Here is a 6,338-nt window from a genome sequence, read left to right as displayed (position 1 = left end):
TATATGTGCAGTTGATATCCGCAACAGCAAGTGTCAAAACTACACACTTAAGAAGAAAAAGGGTTACTATTTTGAGTTATAACTAAGAAAGATAGAAAGGAATAAATAAGACGATAGGACTATTAGTGACTCTTTCCCAGGACAGCAGAGAGCGACAGTAGCTGCAGTGAAGGAGCAAACACCGGTCTTCTCTGAGGTAATTAATGGAATCACGTAATCTGAGGAAATTTAGTTTATATATTGCTCTAGCTGCTTGCTAAAAAACTTTAACCATAATATTTTTTAAAGTGTTTTGAGGGAAACTCCTTTTGTGTCTGTTTTCAAAAATGAAAGTGAAAGGTTTTCTCCCTTACAGAGCCTTTCCTGTTAAGGTCATTGATTTCCTGTAAATGGTCATTCATTCCCTTTGGAGTGAGCACTCTGTGCTTGCACACAAACCTTACCCTGTCTTTCAACAAAGCCCAAGTTTGGCCAATACATCTGTAAGTGTCTCCCTCCCGTTCTGTTCCTTTGACCCCTGGTTGAGGGAAGAGGAGGTTTCCCGCTGACCATCCGGTGTGTTTGCCTGTTTCGATGTTTTGTCAGGTTCAGATGACCCCTGTAGATGTATTGATTGTATAAGTTAGTGAACTGTTGTGAACTGTTGTAAGCAATGAAGGAAAATATTAATTGTTTGTAATATGAGCTAAAGCTGAAGGTGCAAGTAGGAGAACAGGAAACCCTGTTCAAGCGGTTGCCGGGGAGAGAAAGATTTAGTATGTCTGTCTTTTGAGAAACAGGACACAGGTTAGAGGCGCACACACATAGTCGGACAGACAACACAGAAACCACAAGGGGGGCAAGGGGATACTTGTAGTTATCCTTATAAGGAATAGAACTGGGATTGGAGCAATAGCGCACTTGCTTTGTAACTTAACGCCTCTATCTTTTGGGCGTAGTGGAAGTATAAAATGATGTTTTGACTGTTGATCCTTAGACATTGTGCGGCAACACCTTGTCTCCAAAACCTTTGTAATAAACGGAATATGCGGTATGATAATTGACCTGACTCTTGGTGTTTTATTCTCCTTTCCAACAAACCAACTCGGGGAAGTGTTAGACTTCAACACCCCTGTGTGTCGTCCTCCCTTGTGTGGTTCTGTCTCTTCCACCAGGAGATGATGTCAGAAATGCGGCTGACCATCTCACTGGGGTGGTGAGTTGGGTGTTGGTCCTCCCTTATCAGCATTTTGTCGCCCATGCAATTAGTTAAATCCACCGTGACACCTTAATCACAGAATCCACCCTTCCTCCAGTCCTGCCTACAAACCTGCTGTCCCCCTTTTGTATTGGCCTGGCGGCTTTTGGTAACAAGTGGAAAGTGTGCACGAACCCTACATGGACCGTCACAATGGTCAAGTCCAGTCTTCTGTTTGTCTCATGAACCCCCCCAATTTGGGTATACTTCCATTAAGTAGCTTATGACGGCTTTGCCAAAAGTTTGGAAGTTTTAGAAACTTCACAGTTAGATCTTACTTCCTAGAGGAAGGTCGCACTGTCAATGGCTCTATATTTTTTGCTTTTTACTGTTTATTTTGCTTTTATTTTTGTTCATGCTGCACTGTCACTCATACAGTACGATCTATTAGCACTTTTAGAAATTCGTTCATCACTGAATACAGACTTTTACATTACTTACCGGAGCACTTGCTGTGATTCCTTTGTCCTGCTGACGATTTGTTTACCAATACGCCGATGGAGGAGAAAGAAGAGAGGCAAATGAACTGGTATCCTATGTAGATCCCGGACAAGATACTGCAATCTGCCATTACCAAGCATTTTTTCTTGCAAATGTTCAATCCCTGGACAATAGAATGGACGAACTACATGCACGGATTAACTTTCAGTGAGACGTTGCAAACTGTTGTGTGCTAGCGTTTGTAGAGACCTGGCTGGATCCTATGGTGCCTAACTGCCATCACGGATGTTTCTGTACTTTCGACACACTGTTCACCAGACCTGGAGCTACTAACTGTAAAAGTACGGCCCTTCTACCTTCCACGGGAATTTAGCTCCGCTATAATCACTACAGTCTACATACTCCTGCAGCCGCATAAAACGCGTGCTGGAGGACAAACCTCTGCTAGCTGGTCGGCGCACCCCCTGAGGACACGGCCTGGAATGACTTCAAGTTCCTAGGTGTGTTCATCAAACATTGCCTCACTTGATCCAAGTAAGCGAACTCGGCGGTGAAAACAGCCGAAAAGCGACTATACTTCATGAGGCGACGCACAACTTTGAAGTTTGGCAGGTCTGTAAAAACTCTCACCAACTTCTACAGATGCACCATTGAGGATCCTCTCAGACTGCATTACTGCCTGGTACAGCTCCGCTGCAGATCGCAAGTCCCTCCAGATGGTGGTGAAGTCTGTGGAGCACATCATCGGCTGCCATCTTCCCTCTGTGCAAGGCATCTACCAGAAACAATGTCTTAGGAAAGCACAGAACATCATGCTAGAATACAGCCAACCAGGCTACTGTATGGTCTGTTCACATTGCTGCCGTCTGGTAGACGCTATCCGAGCATAAGGACACACACTTCCAGACTCAGTTTTTCCCCTCAGGCCATAAGGCTCCTCAATCAACACTGATCTATGATCATACTGATCACATGTGAAAATTCTATATGCTCTGATGTCTTTACATGTACAAACCCGATTCCAAAAAAGTTGGAACACTGTATAAATTGTGAGTAAAAAAGGAATAGAATAATTTACAAATCTCATAAACCTATATTAGATTCGCAATAGAATATAGATTACATATCTTATGTTGAAAGTGAGACATTTTGTAATGTCATGCCAAATATTGGCTCATTTTGGATTTCATGAGAGCAACACATTCCAAAAAAGTTGGGACAGGTAGCAATAAGAGGCCGTAAAAGTTAAATGTACAGATAAGGAACAGCTGGAGGACCAATTTGCAACTTATTATGTCAATTGGCAACATGATTGGGTATAAAAAGAGCCTCTCAGAGTGGCAGTGACTCTCTGATGTCAAGATGGGCAGAGGATCACCAATTCCCTCAATGCTGTGGTGAAACATTGAGGAGCAATATCAGAAAGGAGTTTCTCAGAGAAAAATTGCAAAGAGTTTGAAGTTATCATCATCTAAAGTGCATAATATCATCCAAAGATTCACTTGTGAAGCAGATCAAAGATAAAACAGTATACTCTGGCTAACTTATTTCAGGAGCAGTTTCCTCAGCAGGCCACAATCAGTGTCTCCGTTTGGAGCTGTGAAGGCAAAATAAAATCAGCAAAATGTTCTAAATGAATTATACATTTAAAATAGAAAATTATTGATTGCATACACATTCTCCCCTTTCAGTCAATATATGGTATTTGTACCTTTGGCAGCAATTATAGCAATGACTGTGGGCAGTCTCTACCAGCTTTTTATGTCAGGACACAACCATTTTTGTCCATTCTTCACAAACATTATTCAAGCACCTTCAAGTTTTATGGAGAACTTTGGTGAACAGCAATTTTTAAATCTTTCCACCTATCCTCAATTGGATTGCTGACAATGCTTTGAAAAGGCCACTCCAGGACATTGATCTTTTTGTTTATAAACCACTCCAGTGTGGCTGTGTGTTTGGGGTCATTATCCGGGTGGAAGATCACTCAGTCAAATGGTGTGACAGCTGGACTTTTCAGGGTGTTGTCTTGATCTGCAACACATCCAGGACTTTGGACAGGGACAGCAACGAGTCTTCTGAGCCTGGTACTCCGGAGGTGTGGGCCAAGACCTCATGTCCACCTAAGTTTAAATGGAGCAGGAGACAAGGAAAATGTAGAGAGCACCTTCCTTAGATTTACAAGGATTTTCTGTGGAGAAGGAGAACTGACCCTACACCCCTGGCAAAATAATATAGAAGCGTAAAACCTTGGGCTGACACGGGTTCCAGTAACACTGTCTCCCACCTCAGCCATTCAACTAATAACATGACTTCCAAAGTCAAAGTTGGACCACAGGTCATTCAGTTGTTACACAGCAATGGTGGACATTTTTAAGCATTATTTTATGTTTTATATTTGTAATTCATTTTAAGAAATTAGCTGATATATTTTATTATAAATTTGACATTATGAATAGAATTGACTAACCGAAACAAATCGATTCAGACCTAGGTCTCTTTTACAGCCATAACCTGTATTAAAGCACAACAACACATGCAAATAGAAAAAAAAACACAATTAACCATAATAATTCATCAATCATATTTTCAAGATTTCTTATAAGCAACAAGACATGAAGCATAATGTTAGTATGTATGCACTTCCATAAATGTAGGGCATAACACAATATTTTTTCAACCTCGTTTTCAATGTAGGTTTGATGGTTAGGAATTTTCTGAAACATGCAACTGGTATCTTGCTGCAGAATAGGGTGGCTTCAGGCCTCTGGACAGGGCATGGGGGTGATGTCAGGCCTCTGGGCGAAGCATGGGGGTGGTGTCAGGCCCCTGGACGAGGCATGGGGGTGGTGACAGGCCCCTGGACGAGGCTTGGGGTTGGTGTCAGACCTCTGGACGGGGCATGGGGGTAGTGTCAGGCCCCTGGATGAGGCATAGGGGTGGTGTCAGGCCCCTGGACGAGGCATGGGGGCGGTGTCAGGCCCCTGGACGAGGCTTGGGGTTGGTGTCAGACCTCTGGGCGAGGCATGGGGGCAGTGTCAGGCCCCTGGACGAGGCATGGGGGCGGTGTCAGGCCCCTGGACGAGGCTTGGGGTTGGTGTCAGACCTCTGGGCGAGGCATGGGGGCGGTGTCAGGCCCCTGGACGAGGCATGGGGGCGGTGTCAGGCCCCTGGACGAGGCTTGGGGTTGGTGTCAGACCTCTGGGCGAGGCATGGGGGCAGTGTCAGGCCCCTGGGCGAGGCATGGGGGCGGTGTCAGGCCCCTGGATGAGGCATGGGGGCGGTGTCAGGCCCCTGGACGAGACATGGGGGCGGTGTCAGGCCCCTGGACGAGACATAGGGGCGGTGTCAGGCCCCTGGACGAGGCATGGGGGTGGTGTCAGACCTCTGGACGGGGCATGGGGGCAGTGTCAGGCCCCTGGATGAGGCATGGGGGCGGTGTCAGGCCCCTGGACGAGGCATGGGGGCGGTGTAAGGCCTCTGGACAGGGCATGGGGATGGTGTCAGACCTCTGGACAGGGCATGGGGATGGTGTCAGACCTCTGGACAGGGCATGCCGCAGAATCATTCCTGCAGTGTCTAAAATAAAATAAAAATGTACCAGTAAAAGAAACAGAATCCACAGTTTTTCACAATTTTGTCTGGGTTTCCAATACAATTAAAAAGTGTGTTCATGTATAAATATAATTCTGAATTTAACCAGATTTTGGATCCCTTCTTAATCCTTATCCTTTTATATGTGGCATTCCAATCAAGATCTGAGACAAAAACACAAGTAAAATATCTCTTAGTACAAGTTTTGCCTCTGAATTCACATTATTTTAATAAATTTCACCTTGGTAACAATGTATATGATATATCCTTTCTATCAGTAATTCTATGATGTATCCTCTACTTGTTGTATATACACTGCTCAAATAAATTAAGGGAACACTTAAATCACACAACACGTCTAGATGAATTAAATATATTAAAGATCAAAATCTTTACTGTACATTGTGTAATTCTTTGAGAACAAAATGACGTAACAATGGTCAATGGAAACCAAAATCCCCAACCAATTTAGGGCTGGATTCAAACTCACACCAGAAATCTAAGTAAACAATTGAAATCAAAGGCTGTTCCAACTTGCGTGATTTTCATCACGACAACTAGTAATGTGACTTAGTACTGTGTATGTCCCCCACGTGCCTGTAGGTACTTCCGACAACATCTGGGCATGCTTCTGATAAGACAGCGGATGGTGTCCTGAGGGATCTCCTCCCAGACCTGGATCAGTCCATCAGTGAGCTCCTGGACAGTCTGTGGCGCTACTTGGCAGCGTCGGAAGCACTGATCCATAACGTCCCAGAGGTTCTCAATTGGTTTCAGGTCTGGGGAACGTGAGGGCCAGTCAATGGCATCAATGCGTTCGTCATCCAGGAACTGCCTACACATTCTGGCCACATGAAACCAGGTATTGTCCTGCACCAGGAGGAAGCAAGGGCCCACTGCACTAGAGTAATGTCTGACGATGGGTCTGAGATTTTGATTCCAGTATCTAACAGCAGTCTGGGTCCTATTGGCTAGCACGTGGAGGTCATTGTGACCCTCCAAGGATATGCAGTATGCTCCTGCTGTTCCTCCTTGCACAAAGGAGCAGATACTGGTCCTGCTGCTG

At 44.7% G+C, this 6,338-nt stretch overlaps 1 long non-coding RNA gene across 1 annotated transcript; it reads right to left on the bottom strand.

Annotated features, from left to right (window-relative positions):
- Positions 1 to 209: 209 nt before the first annotated feature.
- LOC117593308 lies at positions 210 to 2,345 on the bottom strand. Its single transcript, XR_004574753.1, has 3 exons — positions 2,309 to 2,345; positions 1,679 to 1,708; positions 210 to 598 (listed from the first exon to the last, which is right to left on the bottom strand). It is a non-coding gene; the product is annotated as an uncharacterized LOC117593308 (long non-coding RNA).
- Between the last annotated feature and the right edge of the window lie 3,993 nt (positions 2,346 to 6,338).

The sequence above is a fragment of the Esox lucius genome, chromosome 18 (genome assembly GCF_011004845.1).
Source record: "Esox lucius isolate fEsoLuc1 chromosome 18, fEsoLuc1.pri, whole genome shotgun sequence".
Taxonomy (NCBI): domain Eukaryota; kingdom Metazoa; phylum Chordata; class Actinopteri; order Esociformes; family Esocidae; genus Esox; species Esox lucius.
This window is presented reverse-complemented; position numbering and strand designations above follow the sequence as displayed.